General features: G+C 36.4%; 1 protein-coding gene across 4 annotated transcripts in view; it reads left to right on the top strand.

Moving 5' to 3' along the window:
- SEMA4D (semaphorin 4D) overlaps window positions 1-16761 on the top strand; it is a 101042-nt gene that overhangs the window by 22924 nt on the left and 61357 nt on the right. For 3 of the 4 annotated variants that reach the window (XM_039361430.1, XM_039361428.1, XM_039361429.1), the window contains exon 2: window positions 13655-13731. The exons of the other annotated variant lie outside the window; for it this stretch is intronic. The gene's annotated coding sequence lies outside the window, so the exon portion shown is untranslated. The remainder of the gene's footprint in view (window positions 1-13654; window positions 13732-16761) is intronic. 4 annotated transcript variants of the gene reach the window in all.

Below are 16761 nucleotides of genomic sequence, written 5' to 3' on the forward strand. Positions count from 1 at the left end.
CTACCTCAATGTTGCAAATTTCTTAAATAAATATTGCATTACATTAACATTACCTACCCATCAGCATTGGTAGATAAGACATGATATTTCCATTAGAGATCTACTTGGTAGGTCCCAGAAAACAGGCCTTCTCTATCTTGGCACTTGGCTTATGGAACATTCTATCCTATCTGAATTTAGCTCTATCCACTTGAGGTACCTCAAGGTCTGGCTTTATCACCAACCCAAGGGTTCAGTGAAATCTTAGAATGGTTTCATCACTGTGACTGATAATTATTCTCTCCTGTGCCATATGGTTTTTATTTTTTTTTAACATTGTTAAATTTTACAATAACTGTTTTTATGTATTTATTATTTTAGTATGTTGTTGTACAGTAACCAGTCACTTTTTGTGAGATGGGTGGTTATATAAATTAGATAGATGGATAGATAAATATTTTACCTGCAGCAACGGAATCTGCTTTCAACATTTGCAGTAAGTAAGTTAGAAATCTGAAACCTGTTGTAAGTTTTCAAAGTCTCTCCCTCTCTCTCTCTCTGTATGTGTGTTGAAAGGAGATAAAGGAAATAACTTAATAGCATTCTGATATTAACAACCTCACCCTTTTTTTTCTTAGCTGGAGGAGTGATAACTTCAAATTGCCATGGAAATCAATTGGAGTCATCCCTTTAAATAACTCAGGGCTAATGAATCATCACACATTCATTGTCACATACAGCATTATTAAGAAGGCATTTCACCAATAAGTAAACTCAAGCTTTATTTAAAATTCAGTTATGATAGGTTACTTTAATATAAAACAAATAGATATTTTTAAACTCTTGGGATATTATATAATTACTTCTTCACAGTGAAATGTTAAATATCATTGCATACAAAATAAAAATATGTGAAAAAGGAATCAAGGGAGATATAGTGATTGGATTTCTGAAATTGTACATTATAAGCAATCTCATAAGTGTTTGTTCATTTGGAAAATGATATTTGATCCTGAAAGTGCATATGTATTTGTTGACTTTATGTTGTTATTGTTTTACTTTATATAACATGGAGTAGTATTAAGGTGCTTATTTTTACTAAATCTGTGCTACCTTGCTTAACTATTTCCAATGTAAGATGGTTTCAGATTGTTCATGGACCACATACTTTAACAAACCATAATAACAGTAATAGATAGTTCCATCAATATGGGTAACCTTTCCCTAGAGCAGAGATGTCAAACTGCTGGTCCGGTGGGCCAGTTGCATCATGTGCCTACCCCAGTTCTGGAAATGCAAAAAAAGTCACAATACGTCACAACACGTCATGTGATGCGGCGAGTTTGACACCCTTGCCCTAGAGGAAAACCTGCCTAGGTTTCAATGTGTCAAATGTCTATTTTTGTATATTCATATTGATATTCCTATATTGATATTCCATGCGTTGTTTTTAAGTGTGTTATTGTCATTACAGTATTGAATTCAAAAGTGTGGTAAGGTAAACAGAGCACTTGTTTCAAAATGTTAAGAATGCTACATCTTTTTTGAGGTTTGCAAGATTGCTTCAGAGGCTGACCCTGGTTGTCTTATTTCTTCATCAAAAACATTTAAAAAATTGAATAAGCCAGACTGAAAATTTTTCACTATCTAGTTTTTACCCCCATGTTTTCAGTAGCGAGGTAAATAATCTAATGCCCTCTTAATTTTGCAAATTGCATTTTCCTCAGGATATACTTCTGCTAGCCTTTTAGATAGGCTGAGGTTGAGGCCCATTGAGACTGAAGCAGTGAGTTGGCTTTGTGTGATATATTCTAATCAGAGCTACAAACAAGCAAAATCTAGGGCTGAGGGGATCAGCATCAGACAAAACAGTAAAACATATTAACAAAATGCCACTATTGGAGGAAAGAAAAAACTATCATGAGTTCAAAAGGGCTGCTGGCTTTTGTTCAAAAGCTTTACAATTTAGCATTACAAGAGGGCATGAGTAGCAGGAAATGCCATTATTCCCTAGGAATGAAGTTGCTGTCTGTCTTTTGTCATGTTGCTTAGTCACACAATATTACCTGGCAAGAAGGTGAAGACATTAATTTACCTCAGAGGACTGTTGCAACAAAATATTTCATGTGGTAACTTGGAGGCTTACAAATTGCAAACTACAGTTTATACAGTAATGAATTAGTCAGTCTTTAACTAAAATGCCATTAGACATTTCTTGTTTTTGATTGCAGAAGTTCATAGCCTGAGGTCTGGTAATGCTTGAAGGCATGCAGATGATTTCATGACTCAGCCTTAAGACGTCTTAATTACCCTACCTGCAAAATAATTTAAATATTCTGCCTTTTCTGTTGACCATTTATCTTTCTGTCTAAAAGAAATGGGTATGGTTGAAAAAAAAATGCAGGCTTCAGCATGTACTCAAATAAATTGAATTGCAGATTTGTGCTATAGTGTTGTTTATAGGTATGAGAAATATTTCTTGTTACCGTTATGATTACATTAAAAGAATAGATTGGTATCCAGGCTAAGAGATTGGATTAACCTGCCTACAAGCAGTGGTGGTGTCTAAACTCACCCATCCTTGTACAAAGAAATCTATACATCATAATTTGAGATAAACGTTAAGTTGCACGTTAATAACATTTTAAATGTATATACTGCCTGACTTCCAGTGATTCTGGGCAGTTTTTAAATTGTTAAAAACATTTTAAAATAAGCAACAATGCAGAAAAAAAACCCACAAAAACCACACAGCAAAGGCTAATACCTCAGTGCATTTCTATCTTTTTTGCAACAGAATAGTGCCATGTTCTACAAATAAAGTGCTTTTCTAGTATAAAAAAAGAAATCAAGTTTGAAATGGTATATTACAATAGAAATAAAATTCCAGATTACAGCTATATTTGGAATGATCTGCATTTGTTTCAGATGTTGTGACATATGAGAACAAGACAACAACCATTCTTGGTAGTCCAGTCTGGTTTCCCATTTGACAGATTGAGCAAGAAAACATCTATGTGCTCCTAGCCCTCTTGTCTGTGTGCAATTTCCCAGTTTAAATAATTAATAAAGAAATAGCAATTTAAAGGTATTATAAACTAAAAAATAAATAAATTAAACACAGATCAAATTAAGTTAACCATCATTCAGTTTGATGGGGTTAGGAATGGTACACCAGAACAGGCAACTTTAAATCAGTAAAATTGTACAAAAGCAATACATTAGGTACAGAAGCAACATGATTACATACCTGATAAGAGCTGGAGAGAAGAGCAGGACTCTCCAATCACATTTCAATGGAGAAATTAGCTTGTTTTTCCTCAATAGCAACTGCCATTCCAATACAGTATCTGCTCTGAATTCTGTCCCTGCTGGGCATGATAAGACATTTAAAACTGATAATTGACCTTGTTTTACTCTTCCTCCCTTTCCAGTTATTAGTTTGGGTTATGCCTTTTGGACTGTAACTATAAGGTAGGAACTGTTTTACTAATTACAGGCTACATTTATACATTCAGGAGTACAAGTCAGCCTCTGCTTGAAACCTTAAAGGGGCAAGGGTGATCTTTAATCAGGACTGCTTTGGATGCTGCTCAACAAGTGACTGCAACTGCAGATACCAACGTGCACGCAATCCCACTGTAGCAGCCTGCTTTACCTTGAAATCTGGACAATCCTTCTATGGAAACTATTAGTTTATTGAGCCCTTATCTGAATTAATCCTGATTGAGAATTTATTTATTTTTTTTGTCAGCTTTCAACTCTCCTGCAGGTTATTGAAGGTATTTTCTAGCTCAGTGGGATAAATGGCAGGGTTGTGATTATTTTCAGTTTTCTGATTAGAATTGTGCATGTATGTATAAATGAAAGCCAGTTTGATGCTTAAGACATCAGTCTAGGAACTGGGAGTATGCATATATTAGTCCCTCCTTGAGAACAAAAATAGCTGGGGTGACCTTTGGCCACATATGCTCTCTCTCTCAGCCCAAAGAAACAGGCAATGGCAACTCACTTCCAAAAAACCTTGCTAAGAAAACTACAAGGATTTGTCCAGGAAATCTCCAGGAATCAAGTGACTCAAAGCCCTCCCCCCCAAAAAAAATGGTATGTGTATACTTTTCTATATATGTATGGAAAAAGAATGTTCACCAAGGAGGACAATGACTATTTTCAACATGCAAATGATTTAGACAATTTGCCCATTGGTGTTTTAGACAGAGTAGCTATTATTCTTTCCACCATGTTTATCTTGCCTCAGCCTACATCCAACAATGTTCAGAAGGAGCATTGAGAAAATGATTCTCCCATAGCAAGAGTCCCCAATTGTTAAGCTCTATCATATGGTTTCAACAAGAGCAGATGGAGTTGTAAAGCACAGCATGCCAGAACAGGATCCAAGGCTTTAATTGTTAAATGTTCTATAAAATACGACTTGTATTGTCATCCTGTCATGTTGGCTTCCAGAACTGCACAATTTTAGCAATGTATAAGGTTTATCGAAAGGAATGGGTATATTTTGCTTAGCTTTCTAGGCTTGGAAAGTGCTGTTTGCCAAAATAGATTGTCTGCCTTAGCACTGAGGCCTGCAATTGAAGCCATCTTTTCAGTCTTAATATAGGGCAATTAGAAAGAAAGCAGTTGATGGATTTTCCTGGCTTTGTTTCCTTTCCCACTAGGGGTATCACCTGTCAGTTAATATATATTACAAGTACATGGTTTTAGTGTAAAATCTGGCCATATGATCACACTTGGGAGAATTAATGAGCGTTGCTGTGGTATACTCGTTAGATGTCAGATTAGATCCACTCCAAATCAAGACATCAGCCATAGAAAAGCACCAATTTTTGACTTTCTTATAGTCATCCAATTTTGCAAGGAGTGTTGTAATAGGGATAAAATGAAGGATAAGCTGCCTTGAGTTTTTGGAGAAAAGAGGAATATTGAGATAGCAAATTAATTAAGCTAATTAAGATCAAACCTAATTAGGGGACTACAAGGGATTCTGTAATTTGCATTCAGTTTGTGACTTGGGGTAAGTTAGCATTCACTTATTTATTGTGATATGCATTGATTTTTTTTTTTTAACTTGAAAGCACTTTGTTTTGGAGATCAGTAACAGTATCTGGGTGTCTGTCTTTATATTTTCATTGGCTGATTTGATTTTAAAGTGTAACCATCTTTATCTTGCTAGGGATAAAATAATATAAAACTAGAGAAAAAGATGTTCTCCCAACTTCCCCTCTCTTTCCTGTGGTGGAAAATTTTGGAAATTTGCCTTGGATTGTTATTTTTAATACTAAGCATGACTTGCTGTGTCCAATTCCAAGCATGATGCACCTTAAATATAGTTAACAGAAATAAGCCAGCTTCAAACAATGGCTTATTTCCACTAATTAAACAGTGGTGTGATCAACTAATAATGTCATGACATCTAATGCAAGTATATCTGTTACATCATCTGATGATATTACATATTTGCTTATGCCCAGGAATCAGGCAGTCTATTTTTGCAAGACCAAGGATTCCCTTTCGCAGAGTTTGCAAACAGAAAGGAATTAGTAACTGTTAAGCCTAAAACATTTAACTAGGCTTGTGATGTAAATGGGATATGCTAAATAGTCAATCCAGGCCCTGTCCTGCTCTGCCTAGATTTTTGCTTTTTAATATAATGAGTGCTCTGTAGGTCAAATAATAATCAAAACTGTTAGAACAGCGGTTCTCAACCTGTGGGTCACGATCCCATTTGGGGTCGAACGACCATTTCACGGGGGTTGCCAAACAACGCAGTCCGCCATTTTCCCCCCCCTTTTCCTTAGCTGTGCTACTCCCTTTTATTCTATTGGCTTTTGAAAGACTCTTGAATAGAGTCTAATTCTATTGGCTTTCAAAAGCCAATAGGAATTGTCCAGGCTGTCTCTGCCCTGCTGAGCCCGCCAAAAGTCCCATTCTGCAAATGGTGCTACAAGTTGTCTGCAGCGAAGGCGAGCTGTCTGGAAGTTTCCACCCCTCCCTGCTGAGCAACTACTAAAAATGTAAGTAAAAGAGGGCCAGGGTGGGAGGTGGGAGGCCGGCGGGCGCAGGGAGGGTTGCTGGTGCACGTGGGGCCCGGCGGGTGCCTTACCTCCCTTGGGCTGGGCCAGCTGGTGGTCGGCCTGCTCCGTCTCTGCCGCTTGCCAGCTACGCCTCGGCCAACGCAGGGGGCGGCACCACGCATGCGCAGCGCTCCCGGGCATGGAAAGTCCTTGATTCACGACTGGTTGGGTAGTCCTTGACTTACGACTGGCTTAGTCCTCGACTTATGACCGGTTGGGGGTTGCGGCATTAAAAAGGTTGAGAACCATTGTGTTAGAAGATGATACATAGCTTTTTTTTAAATGATGCTGCATGTGAAAAAGCAGTCCTTCCCCCCAGTTCCATTGCCATTGCCTGCCATTTCCTAACCAGCTTTAAAACATTTTATGCATTGAGTTTCATTTCAGCAGATTTGCTCTGGATTGTAACCCTGTGATTCTTGTGTTATAAAGAAAACTTTACTTTTGGAAACATTTTTTTCCAAATAAATTTATCATTAACAACTTACTAATGAATAATAGAACTAGTCAGTAATTAGTACATTAGTGTGGACATGTTTTTCATGAGTAAGATAAGTACACATTTCTTTGTTCCCAAACTATTATCAGTAAGCTGCAGAATTAAGATGTTTCTTTTCTTATTGTTAAAAAATAAATGTGTCCTAATGTGCTAATAAAAAAAAACATCAGGTCCTCAGCACAATGAATGTTAAGTGATGAACCTCAGGAAACGTTTCCATTCTAAAGCTTTTTCTTTTACAGGGGCTTCATTAAATACCTTAGATATTTCAATTAAGTAAAAATTACCTTGACAATCAGGTCCTCAGCACAATGAATGTTAAGTGATGAACCTCAGGAAACGTTTCCATTCTAAAGCTTTTTCTTTTACAGGGGCTTCATTAAATACCTTAGATATTTCAATTAAGTAAAAATTACCTTGACAATTGCTAGAGGGAGAAAGGCATTGAAAGGGAAATTGTATCCATTTTATTGTAAGTTTCACAAAGAAAGGAATTCACTTGCTCAGTTCAAATTGTATATGTATATAAATAAATAGGACATGCTGCTGTTTTCATAAAATAGTAGGGAAGATTCATAATATACTGCTCACAAAAATAAAGGGAACACAAACGTATAGGATCCTATACGTTTGTGTTCCCTTTATTTTTGTGAGCAGTATACATTTCTTTTAGCATTGGCCTTCTCTTCTTGGAAATAATGCTGAAATATATCATTTCCCCTCAAAGTACTCTTACACTATAGTCCATAAGATTAAGACCTACCTTGAAAAAGTATATAACCCTGAGCAAATGGTTTTCAGGAACACTGGGCAAGAAAAGATCAAATTTTAAAAACAGACAAACAGGATGTTTTAAAACTAAATGTTCCCTTAGCATTGTGGATTATTTCTACTTATTTCTAAAAAGCAGTTGTTTTAGCTTGGGCAATCTTGGGCTTTCCTCATTTGTACATACCTAAGTTAGTCAGTAGTATAACCCTTTTCATAGATTATAGTATCTTTGTAAACATCTGTATTAGTTTAAGTGAGTAGTAAATTCTTTTCCTGCATGACTCATACTTATCTTCTAACAGCTAGTCTTAAGCTATTACCTGGAATTGATGTAGCCATTCCAAATACCTTTCAGGAATATAATGTTTCTGCTTGTTAGATTTCCTGACACAAGATGAGAAATTGTTATTTTGAGAAGATTCTAACTAGCACATTGGATCAGTAGAGGCATGCAACTTTGTTGAATGGGAAATGAAGATTGCAATTCCAATTGTTCATGATTTGTCTTGCTGCTGTCATTACCTTGTGAATTTGCCACTTAGAGAAGGGAAGGGTGAGAAAATGCCTTGGGAACTGGTGGTAAAAGGATGTCTCAGAAAAAAGATGAGAAGCAAGAAGGAGTTCGACATGGGGTGGTCCCAGAAGCCCCTCTATTGTAGGACATTGCTTAAGGCATTGTGCAAGTCCATTTCCAAGTTGTGTGATGTCTCAAAGCCTGCTCTATCTGCCACTTGGAATTTATGAAAATTCCCATTAGCCTGGGAAGATTGGTTTCAATTCCTTTTCCATTCTGCTGCTTTTTGTGAAGTTATCAAAAGTCACATTGAGCAGAACAAAACTCATTTCTTTTTGTCTTCTTTCTTACTAGAATATTTCTATTGAAATGAGAGTCTGTGAATTCTAGGCCTCCCTTAGGCAAGAAAATATATACATATTGTAGAATAGGAACTATGTTTTTCATGTGCTGTGGAAATGTTTGATTATGAAAGAAGTTCAGAAAACCCTCCTATAAACACCTAGTAATATTTCTCCTTCTCAGCTATTTGTACCAAATACCAAAAGGTACAAGCTATTTGTAATCATCCCAGTTACAAATAGCTTGTACCTTTTGGTATTTGATACAAATAGCTGAGAAGGAGAAATATTGCTAGGTGTTTATAGGAGGGCTTTCTGAACTTTTTGCCATCAACTCTCTTTAGTGTAAGCTTTATGTTCACCTCTCCCCTAAAAAATTTTAAAAAACATAAATAAACAAAGCATAGAATGATTTTTTGGGGGAAGTGTGGACTTATAACAAAGTACAATTTAAAAAGTCCTTCATGCCTCCCTTAGACTCTGTATGCACCTCTCCAAGGAAGTACACTTCACTGTTTATTTGTATCTGGCCTTTATTATTTTTATGAATAAGGCAGTGAATATATCCAACATATCTTCCTTCTCCTATTTTCCCCACAACCACCACCACCCTGTGAAGTAGATTGGGCTGAGATAGACTGACTGACCCAAAATCATACAGCTCGTTTTCATGACTAAGGCAGGATTTGAACTCAAGATCTCCCATTTTCTAGCCAGGTGCCTTAACTATTTGACATTTAGGAAACCTGATTTAGAACTCTTATAATTTGATGCAAAGTGGCTAATGGCCTAAGATGTATAGTTTAATAATATATTAAGAATCCTTACAAAGCTTAATAGCATTTCAATTTTTTTTTCCAGAAGAAATAATATTTAGATTTAAAGAGTTTGGGGACATATGCATAGATGTTTTGCTATTTGGGAAATTTCAAAAATAAATGGGTGGTTTCACAATAACTGTTTCATACAGATTTTGAATACATGAGACCAGATAAATATCTGAGGGTTAAATGCTTTGCATTGCATAGCAGCACAAGTGCAACAGCAAGCTTTCCTTCTTATTTTGTGGGGAGAGACTCTTGTGGACATGATGAGGCTTGACTGTGCTAAGTAAGAAACGCTTAAGTGAAAAAGAAAAAAAATGAATGCATTTGGGCTATGTAACGATGCAACATTTTCAGCTTTTGAAGTGTTTTGACCTGTAGAATAAAAGAAGGTCTAAAAGATGAATAGTGTTTCAACTTGCAGAAAACAGATTTCAGTTTAAAGTGTTCAAACTTGCAGTTTTGTGACAGCTGATCAGAGACTGATAATTTCCATTTGATTCTGTTCCAAATGGATTGGGAGGGGAGGGGGACACATGGTGTGTGACCTTGCAAAGGGACTCTGAATCTTTTCTACTTAACATTTGGAAAGTGGGAAAAAGAGTATTGCTTATTAAATCAATTAAGCTTTCCAGCTTCAGCAGGAACATTTCTAAAGCAATCAGATTTGAAGCAAATATAAACAGAGATAGCAACAAAACCAAGTAATTAAGTAGGCTTTCTTTTTTATTTGTTATCCTAGGAATTCAGTAACTTGGAAGAAAAAAGTATATTGTTTATTAACTGATCACACTGCTAATGATATGATCTGAATCAACAACTAATATGTTTATAATACCAAAAATAGATCTTTTTAATTCTATTTTTACTTGCTTCATTATTTTGTTATTATGTTTAATTTTTAAAAATAACTTATTTTGGATGTTCTTTTAAGTCATCTTTCTCTAACCTGTCACCCTTCAGTTGCATTGGGTAATGTAGAATTTCTATTTAGCCTGGAAAATTCTTGTAAAGAAGTCCCAATAAGTCTGCCAGGTTTACAGATACCACTAGGAAGAGTTTCTGTTCCCGCTTTTACTTAATAATGGTACATTCTAGTATCAGTACTAGAATGAGTCCTAGTACTCATGTATGGCATGAGAAGCTAGTATTACCTGAAATTAATTTAAAAACAGGGTTATATGTGGAATGGGGAAATATGTTTTGTTTCCAACCTGGAACAAACAACAGGTAGTTCTCGACTTACAACAGTTCATTTAGTGACTTCAGAGTTACAATTAAAAAATGAAATGAAAAAGTGATTTGTAACTGTTTTTCACATTTACAACCGTTACAGCATTCCCGAAGTCATGTGATCAAAATTCGGATGCTTGGCAACTGGTTCATACTTAAGAAGGTTACAGTGTCCCGGGATCATGCGAACTCCTTTTGCAATCTCCTGACAAGCAAAGTTAGTGGGGAAGCCAGATTCACTTAACAACCATGTCACTAAATTAACAACTGCACTGATTCACTTAACAAGAAAGAAAGCTCTTAAAATGAGGCAAAACTCATTTAACAAATGACTCACTTAGCAGCATAAATTTGGAGCTCAATTATGGTTGTAAGTTGAGGACTACCTGTATTATGTTTGAGAAATTCTGCTAAACAGTACCCCGTACCACCATGTTTACCAGAGCTGTAACATAGAATGCTTTGTTCTGGGTTCCAGATGAAGCAACAGTTTGCCAGAGAAATAGAATAAAGCTGGTGCATGGGACACTGTGTCTCACCCCATCTCTCCCCAGTGGCTTCCATCCCATCAGCTTCCCATACTGCAGTCTTTTTAGTGCCTTCTTTCCCTGCCTCCCTTCAGCCACTTATAGTATGACAAAAAGGTTATCTGGGTAGCCTGTAACTGCAGCTCTTTCAAACAACTGGATCTCTTTCTGCAACCATTTGTCCATCCTTTGTGGCTTCAGTGTGATTCCAGGAGAAGAGACATCTGCACAGGAGTTGCACTCACTGAAGCACCTTTTCCCCCTCAGATGCAAACTGATGCACAGCTTGAGAAGACTGTTGCTTATAGTGCCATAACAATCTCTCCTTTGGCAAACCTTTTATGTAAGCATTCACAAGGTTCTCTTAACATTATAGGCAATATGCTGACTCTGTAAACTGCTTTGAGAGTGCTGTAAAGCATTATGAAGCAGTATATAAGTATCAGTGCTGTTGCCATTATAGTGAACCAGAAGGCCAAACAATTGCCTACTTTTGATGTAACTACAGTAAATATTTACCTGTTACTTAGCGTCATTGAGATATACTTCTTTTTGGCTGTCAGGAAAAATACAATCCTAACTCACACATTTTTACTTACTGTACAGTTGACAAGAATTAATCAACTGTCTTCCTTGGTGGGTTTGTTTTTAACAGGGTGTCTTTGTGCATGGGTGCTGTCAAACTGACGAAGGGGTTAGGGATGGGGAAAGCTACCTGAACTATATGAAAGCAGGTGAACCAAACCACTATCATTTCTAGCCCCAAAAGAGAGTTCATTGTCTTTTTTTTTTTTTGGAACCCTGAACACCCAGAGACAGTCTAAGTAATTGCACTTTTGAACAGCATTCTTCTATAATTCTGTGTGCTTTATTTATACATACAGAAAATGAGGCCCTTAATCAATGTATCACGTGTTCAGCTTGAGAGGTTTCTTAGGGCTTATATTGATTTGCACTGTAAAATAGCAAAGAAGGCAATTGTTGAAAGGATTAATAGTTCTTTATTATAGAGGAACAGAGAAGGTTATTTGTTGAGCAGCAGTTTATCAGCCAAGTAGCAGTGACAGAACTCTCCAGTTTTTCCTACAAACTATAAGTTAAAGGGCTAGTTTTTAGATGAATTATTGTATAGAATATCATCTTAGACATTTTTTAAAATTTCTGGTAATGTGAAACAATTTATATGCTTTTAAACATAAATGGTGTAGTTTTTCAAAACTGGCAAAATTCTGAAATGTCAGAAAAATTATTCAGCTTTGGTTTTATGTTTGCTAATTATAAGTTGCCATCATTTCGAATAAACCATAATAAACAGAAAAGCAGAGTGCTGTTGAAGGCTATGTACAGATGGTAAGGGAGGTGATATTTTTGTCTTTCTTTAGTTCAGATGTCAACAGAACATTTAAAGGTTTTCTTTTTCTTGAAGGTCAGCACTCCCACCATAGGTTAGTGTTTTAATAATCTAATGGGTTAAATTATATTACTTTCAAGTGCACCAGAATACTCTGTTCCTATGTAAATAATCTTATATTACCTAACTTAATTTTGATGAGCTACAGTGTTTTTGGGAAGGATCATAAAATATGTTTTTTATGAGAGTTACCATGTAAAGGAGTCTGAATAAGGGAGTCTTTGGAATTTAGGACATAGATTTAATTTCTCATAATAACTTTACTTGTAGAATTTAAATATCTTGGCATCTTCAGGCAGAGCAATCCAATTTTGACCTTGGGCTGGGTTTGTGGAAGGGAAGAGATGAATATTTCATTCTGATGCAGTGCCCAGTGTGTGCTTGGCCAAGGAGGGAAGAGAAAAACAAACTAAGAAGTATAAATACTATAAAGTAATACACAAATACAGTACTAACACAAATACAGAAGATCAGTGATTTTAGTGCAACAGCCTACTTTGTGTATTGGGGTATCAAGAGTGTCAATTGACAGGCTGAACTGGAAGTGATCTGTCATGCTCTCTTCAGATTTCAGACACAAACAGCTAAGCAGCAGCTACCACAGGCAAGTGTATTGTGTCTCAGCTTGTCAAGATAGTAGCAAACACTCAAGAGACCTTTGACTTGAATTTGTTTCACAAGAAGTATATTTTACTGCCACATTTCACAGTGGTGGAAAAAGACATAAAAGCAAGAATCAACATGTAAGGGTGTTTGTGGTATAAACTGGAATGATGGAAAGTTCCTGTGTCCTGTAAAATTTATTAGTTTCCATAGTGGGAAGCTGATTCAGTTTTTGATTATATGAAATCAGAATTCTGAAATGGAAGGTTTCATAAATCCAACTCTTTTCACACATGGCTTCTTAGATAGTTCCTTCCCTTCTCTTTCTTTTCTTTTTAAAAAGTGTTTCTTTAGAGCAATTAATTTTTCCAAGGGGCCTCATGGTAACTGGGACTGTTGTGGAGGGCTGAATCAATAGACTGAACTTAATTCTGCTCAGTATTAATTTTATTGCTTTATAAAGAATAGTAAATTATATGGTTTTGATTAGTTGCTACTGGTAAGAGTACATATTACATCTTATTTACATTTGATTTCTAATTTCCAGTTAACCTCATGAGGGCTAGGCAGAGACAGCCAAAGGGTCGGCTGCCACCTGGGAGATAGTAAAATGCCCAGATCTGCTCTAGAAAAATAGAGGAATAAATATACTGTACAATAGATGAAGGTGATCTATTAGGCTTTTGTTGCATGATTGTAGTTTTTAATAATGCTACAAGAACAAGATACTTAGTGATGTTATAAGAATGATGCACTTAGCATTCCAATTTTCTCTTGGGCTTAAAGTCTTTTTGAAAAGGCATCTTCACTGGAATGCCATTACTAACAAGACTTTCTCTTTTTCTCTGAACCTATTGTAGGATTGTTTTCCTCCTTGTGGCTTCTGTGGATACCATGTGGGAAGATTCCTTCAGCAGCTACAAGGCTTTTGTTGCTAGTAAGTTACATTTAATATATAAATATGTCATAACCTAATACAGTGATGGCGAACCTTTTAGAGACCAAGTGCCCAAACTGCAACCCAAAACCCACTTATGCATCGTCGGGTGCCGGGTGGGTGTGGCCCATTGGGTGGGTGTGGCCCATTGATTGGGCATGGCTGTGGTAACAGCAGACTGGATGGGACTAAAAAGTTCAATCAATCAATTCCAACTTTGCAAGTTTTTTTTCTCCCTGCGAGAAGTTGAAATTGACTGATTGATTGAACCTTTTTTTTTTTTTTGTACACAGTGGCGGAGGCCTAAAGTGAAAAGGTTTTATAAAACCCAGCAGAAGGCCTAGGACTGGGGCGACAGCACGCCTGCCCACAGAGAGAGCTCTGAGTGCTGCCTCTGGCACCCGTGCCATAGGTTCGCCACCATGACCTAATATATTGCTTGTGTCTTCTATCTTCATTCTGTGGAGAGGAAAGGGCAGTTATGATTCTGAAAACACAAATGTGATGAGGGAGCAGAAAATGTCGGAAGAAACCAGTGTATTAGAAGATGGTTGAATAAATTCAATTTCTATTCTTTGTTTAATATATTTGAGAACAAAGGAAAATACCAGTTTATTCAAAGACTGTTTTCATTTAAATTGAAGAAACATAAAGCTTTTAAAATGGCAATCAGTTTCATTGAGGCTTGTTACCACATATAGTTAAATAGCTTTAATTAACAAAATGAGTATCCTTAGGTTCTTCAAACAACCTGATCTTAAGGATTTTTGTTACCTTCTTTCTTCATTGTTCTATATCCTTTGCTTTTTTCTGTTTTTGGAAAAGATTTTAAAAAACCCTATTTTAGTACCTTCTTCAACTAACAAAACACTATCACTGCTTCTTTTCTTTTTGTGCAGGATAAAAATCTGAGACTGTAATATATTTAGATGAAATGTAACTGTAGATTATAAATTTAAATTTCACATGTAAAGCTTGAAATTCAGTTCTCCTGACCATCTACAACCAGTGTGACTACACAACAACCAAAAAGTCTTGCTGTTGCTAGTCATCTGGTGTTCTGCAGATGACTAGTTTTCCTACCATGTTTCCCCCAAAATAAGATCAGGCCTTATTTTATTTTATTTTGCCTCTGAAAGAGGCACCAGGTCTTATTTTCAGGAGATGTCTTACCTCCGGCACTGACAGCCCCGCCCAGCAGGTCCACTTCTTATGGAGTTGAAGGAATAGCTTCATTCTGCATTTTGCAATCAGGCCTTTCCGGAAGGCCTCTGCAGCCGAGTACCGAGCTATGGATTGAATCCTATTCTTGGCATGATTCAAACTTAGCTGCCAGTAATCTGTATTTTGATCATTCCACCCTTTCTGAGAAAAGAAAGATTAATTAAACTGCTAAAATATAGCTTGGAAAAAAACTAACTTATGCTGTGGAAAAATATCTTTTATCTTGGCCACCTTCCATTTGGAGTATGCTGGCTGGAGATGAAGTTGGGAGATGAAGTTCTGACATACCTGGGTGGGCATCAAGTTGGAAAAAGAACCTCTATACATTCCTGAAACAACCAATGAGATGGTTTGCCAGTGACAACTTCATGGAACTAGAATGAAATGAGAAATGTGAGCCTTTGATTTTTGGCAATACTAGTGGCTTTAGCTTCTTTAGGCAAACAGTTCACAATTTTGCATTAACACAATACTGGCTGTACATTTTTTATTATTACTACCTATAACATATTAAATGCAATAGAATATGATACTAAGATGTAACTATTACCTAATATTAATTAGCTTTTAGTGATAAACTTAATAAATCTGCACAGTGAAATCTTTCAGAAAGTGTGTGTGCTCTTAAATGATATTTCTGGATACAGTTTGAAAAGCAAAGATCTGCTCTTTAAAATGATGAATTTGCAATTTGTGCCTACTTTCTATATATCCTTTGACCTGGACATTGCATTAACGTCTGTTACTGTGGGAGTCTGTACTTAATTAGAATCAATAAAACAGCCAATATGAGCAGAAAAAAATAGCCTTCTATTTGAAGGGTATACTATGATCAGTTTATTACAAAATGGCCCCTTCATCATCTAATTTATGTTGGTTGCCCAGATTTTTGATAGCTGTTATTTTTTTTCTAGTACTGAGAATTTAAAATACTTTAAAAAGTATTCATTTTTAATCCCTGATATTGCTGACTTGGTATTTGAGACACAACCTCCTTTTTCAAATTGATTTAATCTATAATTGTTGACTTCTTGAACAAATATATTATTTGGAGATAAAAGCAATTCCATGATGTTAAGAATTTTACAGTAATTTTAATGAACCTTACTTAAGACCAAGTTACACTTGGAGGCAGCCTATATGGCAGCATTTTCTTTTTCATTTGAAGGTAACTGCTGCTTATAATTGGCATTTATTGTGCTATATGGAGAAATACATCAAATACAAACTGTCTGCTTTATGGAAAATAAATTTGCATGGTGAAATTTCCTGCGTCTATCCAGATAGAACCTTCTTGCAAGTACAGGTAATTGCAATTGGGACCAGCAACTCACTGGTGAAATAAAGTGATTATAAAGTGAAAAATCATTTGAGAAGAAAGGATTACAAGAGAGTAAGGCAGCCCACAATGTGGAATACACATTTTTAGCAAAGTGCTAGTACTGGCTTTTTTTTAAAAAAAAAATTGAACTGCTTATGAGGCAAAGAAGCTTTAATGTAAAACTGACTAGGGCAGTGGTTCTCAACCTGTGGGTCGGGACCCCATTTGGGGTTGAACGACTATTTCACGGGGGTCGCCAAACAACGCAGTCTGCCATTTTTCCCCTTTTCCCTGTGCTACTCCCTTTTATTCTATTGGCTTTTGAAAGCCAATAGAATTAGACTCTCTTGAATAGAGTCTAATTCTATTGGCTTTCAAAAGCCAATAGGAATTGTCCAGGCTCTCTCTGCCCTGCTGAGCCTGCCAAAAGTCCCATTCTGCAAACGGTGCTGCACCAGTTGAGTAGTCCTCGACTTATGACCGGT

Source organism: Crotalus tigris, unplaced genomic scaffold, assembly GCF_016545835.1.
Source record: "Crotalus tigris isolate CLP2741 ecotype Arizona unplaced genomic scaffold, ASM1654583v1 scf7180000019264.1261149, whole genome shotgun sequence".
NCBI lineage: Eukaryota > Metazoa > Chordata > Lepidosauria > Squamata > Viperidae > Crotalus > Crotalus tigris.